At 32.0% G+C, this 15,113-nt stretch overlaps 1 pseudogene; it reads right to left on the reverse strand.

Moving 5' to 3' along the window:
• The window catches only part of LOC142328308 (cardioacceleratory peptide receptor-like), a 164,605-nt pseudogene that overhangs the window by 14,524 nt on the left and 134,968 nt on the right, over positions 1-15,113 (reverse strand).

The raw sequence follows: 15,113 nt of genomic DNA on the forward strand, positions 1-15,113 counted from the left end.
ATTGATAGAGAATTTAATTCGAGAAAATGAATGTAAATAAACTCAATAAAAAAATAAAGAATAGTGCAAGAAAATAAATAATGCATTCTTTGAAGCAGAAAAATACACACCAGTATGGAAAATACTGGGATTAAGTCAAGTCTAAAACCGTAGGGAACCACTAAATTCGCCTCATTTCATAGGGCTTCATTTCATCGGAGGAGCAGAAATTGGGGTGAAATCTTTCACTATCCGTAACTCGCTAACGAAGCGTTTTCGTACCGGTATAAAGAGGTAGTATTAAGTATTACGAGGGTTCTTTACTTACGCACTCAAAATCAGAAAACATGTTTTATGCGGTCTTAAATATTTCCATAATTTTATAACCGGTTTTGCAACAACAAAAAAATTGTATACTGCAATTGTTTTTATATTATTATTTTTTTTTAAATTTTATTAACTATATCCAAAAATTATTTTATTTTCAAATTTCACAAGATTTGGGTCTAATTTACGTTAGATGTAGTAAAAATATTGAAATTTTGAAAAGCAAACCAACAATATAAACTTTTAAAAATGAATTGGGAAAACCACAATGGTTCAGAATATTCTTTAATCCCATAATTTGGAACCACGTAAACCTTTTTAATGCGTTGAAGACCAAAAAATTTCTAAAACGGTTTTTGTTCACCAGTGAAGCGTGTGTCTAGCACAAGTTATCGCATAGGAATACAAGCTCTGTGCTCTCATTCACTGATTCACTGTTGTCGAATATATTAATAAAATCTACATTAATTTATCATTGTACGAGGTAAAATAGGAATTTGGAACACTAGACAGCGTCGCGCGTGCCATTCATTGTAAAACGTTTTGAAACTGCTTTAATGAGGATGACCCTATAATTAAACGACTTGTGGTACTCGGCATCCACTGAACTTCGGCATTTTGCCACTGCGACTGCAGGAACAAGAAAATATTCTAGATACTTAACTCTTTGAACAAAGTTTTACAAATTAGAAGTTGGTCGTAGAAAATTATGTTTGAAATTTAAAGCTTAAAATAATCTCTTAAAAAAGTTATTTTATGTATCTCACAACGGAAAATACCTTTTCAGATCTCATGGTTGTTTAGCCACTGAAAAATAATGGTCAAGTCTATTAAAAGACGTGGCTATTGCTTGAAGTCTAAAACCCAGACTCACCTGACATTAAGTAGTAATTTACGCGTACATAATAATAATTAAGATTTGTTTAAAATAACATAGATTACGGTATAAATTTAATTTCAGAAAAAAATTATTTCAATAAACAAAATAAAAAATTAACTAGGAATTCTACTGAATACAGAGAGTTATGTGCTGTTACCTACAGAGTAAAAATGAAGACTGTTATTAAAACGATGTTGGACATTTGAAAACCAAATAAAGTCTGTATTAAATACATTTTATAATATCTACGTTATAAAATCCTAAAAATATCTACATTTTACTTCCTTGTACAAAGTAAGGAAGTATTATAATCACGAAAAATTTCGGTTTTCAGATTTCAACGAAAATATCCATTTTGACTAGTTTCGGCTTGACGTCTCTACGTACGTACGTATGTATCTCGCATAACTCAAAAACAGTTAGCCGTACAATGTTGAAATTTTGTATTTAGGACTGTTGTAAACCTCTGACTGTTGTAAAAAAAAACATATGTACGAGATGTGTGAGAAAAGTAATGACATTGGTAACACTGCGAGCGATCTGGCAACACTGTGTCTACAGGTCTGTGCTAGACCGGTTTGTTCATCCCTTCCACATGCTCACTACGAGTTTCAACTCCGTTCAGTCAACACATTATTTTTGACAGCGCCATCAGTGAAGTTGTGTGTTACGAAAATGGAGCATTGGAATTTAGAGCGACGTTGTGCAATCAAGTTTTGTGTTAAACTTGGGGAATCCGCGAGTGTGACCTTTGAAAATTGAAACAGGCCTACGGGGCATACTGCTCATCAAGAGCACAAGTTTTCCACTGGCACAAATCATTTTTTGGAAGGTCGAGAACACGTTGAAGATCAACCTCGCTCAGGGAATCTTCAACTTCAAAATCTGACGAAAACGTTGAGCGTGTGAGAGTTCTTGTGAGATCAGACCATCGTTTAACAATAAAGATGATGAGTGAACAGTTAAATTTAAACACTTTCACCGTACATCAAATTTTGAGAGACGATTTGGATATGCGAAATCGGTGCCGAAAAACCTCACAAGGGAACAGAAGGACGATCGAAGAAACGTGTGCGTTGATCTTCTTGAGAGGATTGACAACGACCAAGAATTCTTCAATCGTGTGATCACAGGTGATTAATCCTGGATGTTTGAGTACAATCCTGAAACAAAGCGAAGAGTGGCACACTCCGTCATCTCCTCGACCGAAAAAATGTCGAATGAGCAAATCAAAAATCAAAACCGTGACGATTTGCTTTTTTGACATTAGGGGTATCGTGCATAAAGAATTTGTTCCACCAGGAAAAACTCTCAACCAAGTGTTATGCAAAGGTGTCCTTGAAAGGCTCAGGAAAAGAGTGATTCGCGTGAGACTAGACATTGCAGACAAGTGGATGCTTCATCATGACAATGCCCCGTGTCACACGGCCATTTCCATCACAGAATTTTTGACCTCAAAACGCATTCCTACGGTTCTTCAACCCCCCTATTCACCTGATTTGAGTCCTTGTTGCTTTTTCCTTATCGCGAAATTGAAACGTGTCTTAAAAGGACGTCATTTTGGAACTCTGGAGAACATTCAAAAGACTGTGACCGACCAGTTAAAAGCCCTACCAGTTGAAGCCTTCCAATGCTGCAACCAGGAGTGGGAACAACGACTCCGCCGGTGTATAGCTGCCCAAGGGAACTACTTTGAAGAGGATAATATTGTTGTTTGAAAAAAATAAAAACTTTGGTAAGTAAAAAGTTAGTCTCATTACTTTTCTCACACACCTCGTATATGAAATCGGATTCAAACCGATGTGTGACTGGTTACGGATCCGACACGTTCTCACTTACACCACATATCTACTTCAGCCACGTGAAACAAAATTGAATATAAAATGCTAAGGAAATTTTTAAGGCCATTTTTTCTGAGTAACTGTCCACTTTATTAAAGAAGTGGAGGATCGTATCTCACTTTCAAATGAAATAAGTTTAAATGAAGTGCAGTAAAACATATGTATATGTAATTTAATAGGCGTATAATGAAGTCATCTGGTGTCCACATCAGATTTTTTTATAAAAAGATCTCATCGTTAAAGTTCTTATTAGTTTTAACTTAAATCAAATTTTGAGTAAATGATTATAGTTGTTAAATGAAGCCATAAACAAGAGATACGCTCAACATAAAAAAGAGAAACAATGTACAAGAATTATTTTGTCATTATGTTTAATAAAAATGTGTGTTTTTTTAAAGAATAATCATTTATTCTTAAAAAAATTATAATATCCATAACTATAAACTATGAAAACGAACTGATTTCGAGTAAATCAACACAATACTTACGCTTACCAGAAAAGGAATTGTAATGCATTTGTTACCATTTCTATTAAATTACCGAATTTTTTTAAAGATTTCTTTTTTTTTCGACTGAACCAAGGATAATGTTGCACAGATTTAGCTTCTTTCTCCTTTTCAAAATTGTTTTATTCTTTCCCTGTGTTTTTTCTTCTCTCTTTACTCCATTTTAATTTTTTATTTTTTTATTTTCGGCTTTTCTGGAAATGTATACTCTTAAAATTTATACTTTTCTAAATATTTTCAATTATTTCTTCTGACATATTTAATATTTTTAAATCCTTGTCAACTTCTTTAAACCATGCAATGTTTGGTTTTTCTGTTTTTAAAGTATGTAAATAACTACTTTAAAATCTATATTTAAACTACATCCAATCTATATAGATGTCAACAAAATTTAAGTCTTCTTTTTTTCTTAATGTGGTTTCTACTATTTCCAGATTTCTGTAAATTTCTTCAGATCTTTTAACACATATGCTTTTTTAACTTTTGACTAGATAAACCGATATTGAAGAAAATTATTTACAGAGACCATGGTATGGAGGCAATTAGTTGGTAAAATTTTCTCAAAATTTTGCAAACATAATCCACTTTATATTAAGCTCAGTACATGCATGCTTCCTTATCTTAACATTTTTTAAGAAAAAGGATGGTTCAAAATTACCCTTTTCCTCAAAAAAAGACAAAGTATATCTTTTAATTTATTACATATTATTTTAAACAATTTTTTTATGTATTCCTAGGCATAATATATTGCAGGTTCTCAAAAAAATACTTTGAGAGCAGCAGTATTGAGGGAGTGGAGCCGAAAATGTTTTTTATAAATATCGATTTTTACTTTCTTGTACGAAGTAATGGAAGTATTGTCATCGCGAACAATCTTGGTTTTCAGATTTCAACGGAAATGGTCAAAGTGTACTTTGACCATCCCTGAATCCATTTTGACTAGTTTCGTCTTGCAGTCTGCATGTACGTACGTACGTACGTCTGTCTGTATGTATGCGTGTATCTCGCATAATTCAAAAGCGATTAGCCGTAGGATGTTGAAATTTTGGATTTAGGACTTTTGTAACATCTAGTTGTGCACCTCCCCTTTTGAATGAAATCTACTGAACCAAAAGTGTCTAAAAAAGCCCAAAAATCCAATTTTTGGGGGTTTTTGGACTTTTTCTTAACTGCAGTAATAAGCCCTCATTAAGCGATTTTCAACAATATGTCATAAGTGGTACTTATTTTCATTGGTTCTACAGTTATAGCCAAATAAAATTTTAATTAATGAAATATTTGGATCTTAGGGAAAGGCACATCGGTTCGAATCAGTCTTCATCTCCTTTTTTTAACTTTTTTTTAAAATTTAAATATATTAATTTATTAATAATTATTAGCCAGTCATCGTAAAAAAAAATTACAATAAATAATGATTCAATAACAAAAAAAAAAAAATATATATCCGAAGTTATTAATGAAATAAAATTTTATGTACTTTTCATTTAAAAAAAAAAATGTATAAATATAACTTAATAGGCGTACAAGAAAGTCACGTGTTGTCTACATCAGATTTTTTGAATTTAAATTAATAAAATTGTAGTAATGTTATAATAAAATTTAATTAAAATTCATCTCTAAATTCTCAAGAAAGAAATTTTAGGTAACTTTTTATTTTTTGTATATTTTTCAGTAGAACGTTTTTTAATTTATTCAGTTTAACATAGTAAACATAGAAAAACTAAAAAAAATGTTCTCAGAACGTGATTTTGGAGGCAGGAAAGCACAAACAATTTTTTTTAATTTTTAAAACCCTTTTTGGTTTATTTAAACACGTAATTATAATATAATAAACTTTATCATAAATTACCCACCTCAAAAAAAATATCCTAGGTAACTTTTTACATGTGTAGTGTAAATTTAGTGTATAGTGTATATATAATATAATTTTTCCACTACATAACAATAAATAACTAATGCCTGTAAAGCACAATTTATTGTTCAGATATTTGTGCAGTATTTGAAGTAAAATTATGTTGAAAATTATTCAAAGCAGAACTAAGAAATTTTTGTGAATTTTTTATAAAATATATTATTTAGAGATTGAATTTCATCTTTAAATTTATTCTCACACCAAAAATACATTCTTATACAAGTAGAACAATTTGAACAGATTTTATTCATGGAAAAACTATTAATAAAAGTTCATTAATTTTTTTATAATATAGATTAGTTATCTACAATAAAATATACATAAACAATACTTACCAAAAACAATAACAAAAGTCATTTTTACAGTCTTGACTTTAGCTCGGGGTATTAAACCCCTAGAACTTGCTCTTCTACTATCGTGATCATGATGATAATGATTATGACGTCCTGAGTTATCTGTCAGTCCTACAAAATAATTTACAAATTTTTACACAATAAATTTTTCTTAAAAGAAGAAAATTCATTTATAAATAGAAGAAATTAATTTTGAGGGTTCTGCTAACAAAAGAATCAAATTTATGCTTGAAAAAATGAAAAAAGTATTTATATCTGTATAATTTTTTTCTTCAAAATTTTGTGTAATTTTCACCTTTGATCATTATGGATGACAAAAAAAATGATGTCAATGATGCTGACAATAACAATTAACGTTAAATTTAGTCAAATAGAATTAATTATTATAGTAAATAATTTACAAACGAGTACCCTTTTACTTAGATGATGCATTAATTTTTACATTTATATTAATATTTTACCAATAAGTAAGTTGAAAAAAAAAAAAAAAAACATTATTTAGAAATCTATAAATAGGTCTTGAGATGACAGTAAAAGAAAAAAGCAAAACCATTTGATATAAAGAAAAGAAATTAACAAAAATCATGTGAAATATGGAAGAGAATTCTATTTAAAGGTACAAAAAGCATTTTTCAAGCTATTGTCATTTTTGAGAAAACTGTAGTTAAAATATTATTAATTCCAAAACATAAATCAATGTGCGACATCTAAAAAATCAAATAAATTTGTTTTTTGCAAGTTAGAGTATGTATCAATTATCTAATGTTCTTAATATTCAATTTTTAATTACATTCAAAAGATGTTTTAAAGATTTATTAGTAATTTATTTCATAAATTATATAATTTTTGCTGGCAGTTCATTGCCAGCAGTGCAATGAACTGAAATAAAATATCCTGATATCATTCTGCATTAATGGTGTACTCGTAAAAAACAGGACCGATTATTTTCTTCCGCGATATCGCGCACCACACGCCCAACTTCTGCGGGTGTAATTGTTTTTCGTGATAAACGTAGGGATTTTCAGCACTCCAAATTCTACTGTTTTGGCTGTTTACGTAGCCATCCAAATGAAACCGTGCTTCATCTGTGAAAAATAACGAATCCATAACATTAATTCCCTCACGCAGAAATCGACGGAACCGTTGACAATATTGTAGCCGTTTTTATTTGTCGGGGTCAAGAAGTTGATGAACCGTTTGAATGCGATAAGGTCGTAATTGTAATTCTTTGGTCGCCCGATGAACAGTTGATTTACAAAAATTAATTTCAGCAGACAAACGTCTGATCGATTTATTTGGCGAGGCGAGTAATCGGTCTTTGATTTCAGATCTTTTGTGTTCCTTGTTATTAACAGAACCAGTCTCTCTAAATTTTGCAACTAACCTTAATAGTGATGTTTTGTTAGGAGCTGGTTTATCTTTTTTTTTTACTTTTTTTTTTTATTTTTTATTTTTACGGCACGGAAGGACCAGTTAGTCATTTATGTTTAGTCTTTCTTATCTTCCAATACTCTTTCATTTTCCTGGAAAAATCCCTTTTCCGTTCCTCTGTCCAAACCGTCCCCGTTCTCTTTTTAGGCTTTTCTGCTAATTTAACACCGGGCAAGTTGTTATAATTTCCAGATCCTGTTCTGAGATCTTGCAGTGCAATGCCTGCTTCTTTGATGTCTTGAAGCACCTCAGTGAGCCACACTGGTTGCGTTAGCTTTAGCAATCTTTCCAACATCTGTACTTATTTATGTATATTTTATTAGTTTTTTATTCTCCTAGATTCATCCTTTCTGCATCAGTATTAAAACTTCCTTTCAAATTTATAATTATGTGCACATTTTACTCTTTTTTTCTACCCAATACCCTCTGGATTCCTGTCAAGATTTAATAGTTGTTAATAGTCAGATATTTCAAGATTTTAAAGAAGCCTGCATAATGCATTGAAATAAGAATGGATGTGGATTTGAAGTACTAATTATTTTTTAATAAAGTTTAAAAATAAAAATTATTCTTTTAGATTCCAGTTTTCTATGTTGTATTGAAGAATATGAAATACATTATTGTACATGATCAAATGTGTTAAAATATTTTAAAAGAGGCATAAATGATGATTTTCCCACTGTCATAGAGATTGAAAATAAGATCTGAAGTGATTTTTTGAAGGTATATTTAAAAAGGAGTAGTTTTATTATAAGTTATTATTTTCTTTGTTTCTAGATAATCTCTTAAACAGTATTTGCAATGGTTAAAAATGAATAATGAAAGCATTGAAATGCAATTTAATGAATGATTTATTAAATAAGTAAAAATGTTATTTAACTAAATGCATTAAAAGTGCAAGCACTATATCATAATAAATAAAAAAAATTTCTTTAAGTCATTTAAGTAGAATTCAAAAGTTCTATTAAAATCTAAAATACCACGAATTTCTATTGAAATTCTAACTATAACCACTTCATAATAATTTATTTAGTTTGTAACCCTAAAGCAAATATAAAATATGTATGTCATTATAGCATAGACTGCTGTAGAATGTTCACTGTTTTATTAATCAACAGTAATAGTTTAAAACAGGTCATTTTAACAGCACTTCAGAAAGTTTCACTTTAATTGAACTTCAGCTGACTAGCTTATTTTACATCACATCTCATTCAGTGAAATACTTTTGTTCAAAATACAAAGTTAAAGCATACAATCACTGTTAAATAATATATTGGAAGCATGCAAATACATTAGTGTGTTCTAAAAACAAATCAATCCACGTAAAAAAGTATAAATAATCATTTTAAAAATTATTTTCTTGATAGTGAATATCGCTAATATTCTGACGAAAAATTATTAAAAAATTGATTATTTTTACTGTTCTTGAAAAGTGAGTTTCAGTTTAAAAAATTATTACATTTATGCCTGAAAAAAAGTTATATCGGGATTGATAATTTTGTGATGCCTACTATCATCTAAAACAATCACAATTTAAAAATTTCATGTTTAAATGTAAATAAACAAATTAATTAACGTTTTTGAAAAGGGAAGCGTAGTTTCTTTCTAATTACATTACCTTTTTTCTATATTTCATATTAAGCGAGCGTAATGTAAACAAATTTAACTCGCTTATGATGGTGGATGTCTGTTAAATCTTTAAAGGGAAGTGTTTGTATTCCCATAATTTTAATAAAATAAATAAGAATAAAACTCAAATTAATAGTTATTTAATTATTGGCGACGCAATATTAAATATAGACAATTATATAAACTGACAATTATATATTAAATAAAACTGTTTGTAAAACTTTTAGTCAAAACCTGAAAATAAAAGGCCGAAGAATAAATAATTATAGTAAATATTATTTATCAATAAACACTATTGATCAGCTGAATTGCGTATTGATCAAAAAGTGTTCAGATGTGCTTACACTCGGTTGAGTTAATAAACTCACACATGCACGTGCGTGTATAACAAAACGCGTGCGCAGGTCTTTATAGAGAGCTAATCCTATAGTCAACATCTTTAGTATATTAGGACTCAGGAGATCTTAAAAAAATTCATGAAATATAAATATTCCGAAAGGCGATTCCGTCTATCCTACTAGAGTATGTATTAGCCCAAATCACAATGAAAGCTATTCAATATATCTTTAACTAAGATAAGATTTCGGTTATTTTAAATATTTAATTCTGTAAAATGATGGGTAATTGTTAAAATTAATTTTAAAAAATCAATTGAACTTATGTAAAGTAAATCTATTTACATGCAAGAAACATCGTTATACATAATCATCACAGAAATTAAATTTTCTGTAATTTTACGTGAAGTCCTTGACATTTGGTGAGAATGTTTTTTAATTAAATATTTATTTGGTGTCATAATTATGAAATAATTGATCGTTTGGGATTTAAAGTCATTAAAACTACTAGTTTAATTTAAAAAAATTTCTTCGTTTTGTAAATTTTTGGTTTTGTTTGAATGTTAAATTTTTGCATAGATATTATTCGGAGAAGGGTTTTGACAAATAATTCGTAGCTATAAAAATCCCTAAATATTTTTAAAAATGAAACAGTTTTGAATTTACATGTACATATTGGGATAAAATTCATTTGTCGTAAAATTATTTCTCGAAACACTATTTCGGGTTATTGAAGTTTTCAGGACGATTTGTTTATGTATTTTATACACTTAATAAGCTTTTTTTACAATGTTTTCTTAGAGCTCAGGTAATCTACTTTCCGGTCAAGGTTTATTTTACTACCACCATCAATAAAGATACACAGGTAGACAGTTAGGGTGGATGCGTAGGCTAGAGGGAGCTGTTTCTCTTCCTAACTTGTTAAATTATGAGCTCTCCTGGTTGTCTGGTTAAACAAACTGGTGCAGCTGAAAAGAATAACGAACAACATAATTCAACAAGCATATTCCAGATCTTAGAAATGAAGGCTTCCTTCACGTATTCTTTTATGACATAAAAATAGTACTTTTTTTATTTAATTAATTTATTATTTTATGAAGGTTCATTAATTAAACATGTTCAATGAAGCACATGTAAAAAAAAGTTAATGTATTAAAATGGATAGACTAGTTCAGATAATTTATTTAACATCAACAAGGGAACGTAAATTGTTTTAAATTTTTTTCATATTTATGATGTTCCTAAAAAAGTTGTATGTTTGTGTCGAAACATAATCAACTTTTAATTCAAGCACATGTAAAAATGATATGCTAAGTTATTAACGCTAGAGTTATCATAAGTATTTAATTACACATATATAAATATACTAGCTGCGGAGGCGTGACACAGGCACGCCTCCACAGCCCGCCGGGCGGTTTGCCCTGGCGGCGGGCGTCTCGGAATGGGATTATTGGGTCTCAAAAACTGATTACCTCTTGAGTAAAAATGTTTCTTTTTTTGAATGATGAAAATTGATCAAGGAAAAGCGAAAAAAGTTTAAATATAAATAAAATTAATTAATTTGTTATCTACATATTATTCGATTTAAAAAAAAAATTATTGTAACACGAAACTAACCTTACTTAACACAATAACAGAGAAGTTGGCTTCAAAATCCATAAATTGCTAGGAGGATATGTATATATAGAATTCAAAATTCTTATAATTTTTATTACTGTTTATCATTTGATTTGACCCACGTGTTTTGCCTATATGTATGTGTAATTGCAAATAGAAAGGACAAAAAAAATTATATATAAAACTCTAAATTGATAATCGATAGTATTTTGAGTAAGATTTATTTTTATCGAAAATACAATATTTATGTTTTAGATCTGCTACGATATTGAAAGAATGAATGAATTACGGTAGTAAAATTAATTTATAATTATTATTATTACTGTTTTTATTTATTATTTATAAACATTTATGGAATTTTTTTGAGCTCGTCATTTCCCCTCCCCTGCCCCTGAAGCCGGACCAGCAACTATAAACACAACTCCAAGGGTACTATCACCTCAAGCTACCATGTCGAGAACCATAGCTCCCACCAGGCAGCCGAGACTCTTTCTTTAAGTCATGCGTCATGCCTTTAATGACGGCATCTAAAAGGGATCCCCTACCGGGACTCGGTCTTTACGCCACGCCTCCAAAGGGATCCCCACCGGTACCATAGTCTTAATATACCCAACAATATGAAGTTCCACGAAAATCCCAGGGGAGTCCCCCCCAATTATCGGCAGTGAGACACCTTGCAGACTCATCCTGGACGGGGATGTCCCAACGTAGGTCTTCTCCATGAAAAAGGCGACGTGTCTCATTTTCCGGAGCTGGCCCTGCAGCCACGTCCCCCCAAAGAGTAACCCCAAACATTACACAGGAAACAGTTGACCTCTGTCCGATAATCCGTCCGAAGATGCCCCCCCGTAACCCTACATCCCGACTCCGTAGAGGAAGACACCAGCCTGTGACGCTTCCGGTCGTCACCCTCCCCCCCGTTCATAGCCATGATAGGCTTTAACGGGAGTCGTCTTTTGTCCTCTGACTTTTTACATCTCATAGTAGTAAGCCTGGCCTCGTTGGACCCCACAGTTGAAACAATTAGCTCGTTTATCGAGAGAACTGCAGAACCCAGCCTGCTGACCGATTCCCCAGCAATAATAACATCGTTTCTCCGCGGACCTCCTCAGAACTCTGCAAGACACCCACCTAACGCGGATGCAGCCATCCTTTAGCAGTTTGTTGGCCAGCAGAGGAGGAACCGCCACCATCGCCACCTTAGTATCCCCAAACAGGGGCCTTAGGGAGAGGACATCAGTCGTGACTGATGCCCTCGCCGTCTTCTGTATATCACGCACAAGTTCCTACTCAGAGGTAAGGGCGCCGATATCCTTAATCAACAGATGGACTCACTGAACGCCCCTACCTGTCGTAGCTGTAGTATCCTCCACTTTGTACATTATTTGCCGGCGTAACTGCTCAGCTGTGCACCCAATATTCTGAATCCTTAATTCTGGAGGTCCCCTGACTGACCCCTTCTTGCTAAGGTAATGCTTGCTTCGCCCAGCGACACAGTGAACTGAACGAAGGAGGTCCGCACATATGCGATCCGCCGCATTTATCACCACTGTCATAGTTAGGGGACATGCCGGCTTCCTCACTGGGACTGGACCCCCTCTGGCCACTAACGAGGACACTTCTATACGTACCCGCAGCTTAATTGAATGTCTTCGAGCCATAAATTCGGCAACCTTCTGAAGATGAAGCCCAATCCACCCTTGAGGCTTACAAAAAGTGAAATTCGTGTTCTCGGCCAGGTCCAACCGAGCAGACTAAACAAGGAGTTATTGACCGCTCCTCGCCAACAGAGGAGGACTATCATAAAAAAATTCAACCTGCCATATCTATGGCAAGGCTACTGTCGACCGCCACCAGGGCCACCCGCAACGATCCCGTCCGAAGCACCTGCTCGGCCAGGGCATCTCCTTCAATAACTTCGACCAATCGTCCACATCCCAGGTCGACCGCCCAAGCCAAACCTCGATGCCACCGACATCCATAATGCAGAAGTTGACGTAAATTACTCCCTCGACCACCGCTGGAAGATCAATCGGGGTAGGTCACCATCATCCATTCCATATTAAAAAGGGTCTGCCGCACCTCAATGCAATGCCGGACACCACTGCCGTTCGTCTGCGTAGCCATATCAGAGATGAAAAAATATGTTTGGGTGACTTCCACCACCACATCAACTGTCTTCAAAGGTACTTGCGTAGCCTCAGCAGGCTGATTATCCAGAACGGCACGGAACATTTCCACCATTCCAGCTAATCTTTCCATATTACGTAGCAGTCATAGTTTTTGATAGAGCAATCATAGTTTTTGTATCTGTATACTTGCAAACCAAGCCGTTCATCTTTTTTACACATTGAAGAAAAGACACGTTAAAGGCAAGACACTTCTCCCTCTTAAGCCTTTACGCCAATAGATCCACTTCTACAAAGACCGCTTTTACCACCACCACCACCTTCGGAATTAACCCACCGGAATCTCTACCAGACCTCTTTAGTCTGCCGCTCGAGGCTATTTTTGTTTCTACGAAATTATGGGGAGGGGGGAGGCGTAGCCGACTCTTAGATGTTTACAATCTAAGAGTCTAATTAATTATCTTTTAATTAATAGATTAAGAATCTAAGAGAATAATTATCTTTTATTATATGTCAAGATAATTCAGTAAACCATTATTCAACAATCAACAAGGCGTTGTCTTCATTTATCACCTATGAACATACAGTCCAACCCGCTCTAAAATCTACTACAACGTGTTAATGATCTTCAGGCGATATCGTTCATAACAATACATATATATACTTGTGTGTGTGTGTGTGTGTGTGTGTGTGTGTGATTGAGAGAGAGAGAGAGTGAGAGAGTGCTTTCGTGTGTCTGCGTGTGTACTTATCAAATTTTGTCAGTTGTAATTAAATTCTATTTATTTTCTATGTAATTTAAAAGTTTAATGATATTAAAACACATTTAGATGTATATCCGATATTTAAATGATAATTATTATTGATTCTGTTGAAAAATACAGTTTTCTGCCTAGAAATCGTGTCTCACTCCTAGATCGGGATTATGATTAGAATATATAAAAATTTAACAGCAAAAAAGAAATAAATAAAATTATGTGAATGAAATTTACATAAAACTGGTTCAAAATTATAAGTATAAATTTTCACATAACTGCTTTTTTATATTCAATTTCTTTTAGAAAATTTGTAAAAAAAATATTTAATATCATTTCATTCATCAAAGATTAACATACATATACTCTTGTACTTAATATTTTAACAATAATAAAAAAAGTTAATTTTTTTTTCTTGATAATTTGACAGGAACATGAAGCTTGTACTTGGGAAATGGATAAGGAATTTTGTAGCGAATTGAAAATTTCCAAGCCTTAGATAATATTATCATTTTCCAACATATAGCAGACAAGGTTGATTTAGTGTTAAACTCATCATCACAAATCAATAGCTTAACAGCTTATATTAGAAGTCGAAGATTCTCAGGTTCAAATCTTAGTAAAATTGCATTTCTTTTACACAGATTTGAATATTAGAAAGTGGATATAGGTGTATTTTTGTGGTTGGGGTTGGATTCACCATACATCTCAGGAATGGTGAGCCGGAGTGTCTGTGCCTCAAGAATCCAATTACTTTACATGACGTACATATCATCCTCTTTTAATAGTTTGTGGGTAGGTTCTCATTTTTCACTAGATGAACAACCAGAACAGTCACCTAAGCCTATTATCCCTTCTTAATTTTTATCTGTGATTAAAATTTTCACTGGAAATTTTAAGAAATATTTTCACTGGAAATCTTGAAAAATATTTGATCTAATTTGCTTACAGTTTCATTTTAAAATGATTAATAATATCATAAAATCTTATACTGCTAATCACTTAGCAACAGTTTTTGAATACCGAATTTCTTATTATATATATATATATATATATATATATATATATATGTATAAAAATTGGCTTTTATACTTTACTCTCTCTCTCTTCTTCTAAAATATAAAAGCCAATTTTTTTTTTTTTTAAAGTAACAAATCAAATCAATCAAATTCTTTTGAACTTTGAAAAATAGTATTAAATATATCTGCTAGAAAACTGTAAATTTCTTAAGAAATATCAGACATTTAGACAAATATTTGAAATGAAAAACTGTTAAATGTCTGATAAATAATCTAAATGGAGAAAATTAAACAATAATATTTATTGTGATTAAATTAGATAAATTTCTAATTATGTACTTTCAATACTCACTACAGATTAATACAATATTTATCATTTTTAAACAATTTGGCTAATGAA

This window comes from Lycorma delicatula, chromosome 7, assembly GCF_047948215.1.
Source record: "Lycorma delicatula isolate Av1 chromosome 7, ASM4794821v1, whole genome shotgun sequence".
NCBI classification, from domain to species: Eukaryota; Metazoa; Arthropoda; class Insecta; order Hemiptera; family Fulgoridae; genus Lycorma; species Lycorma delicatula.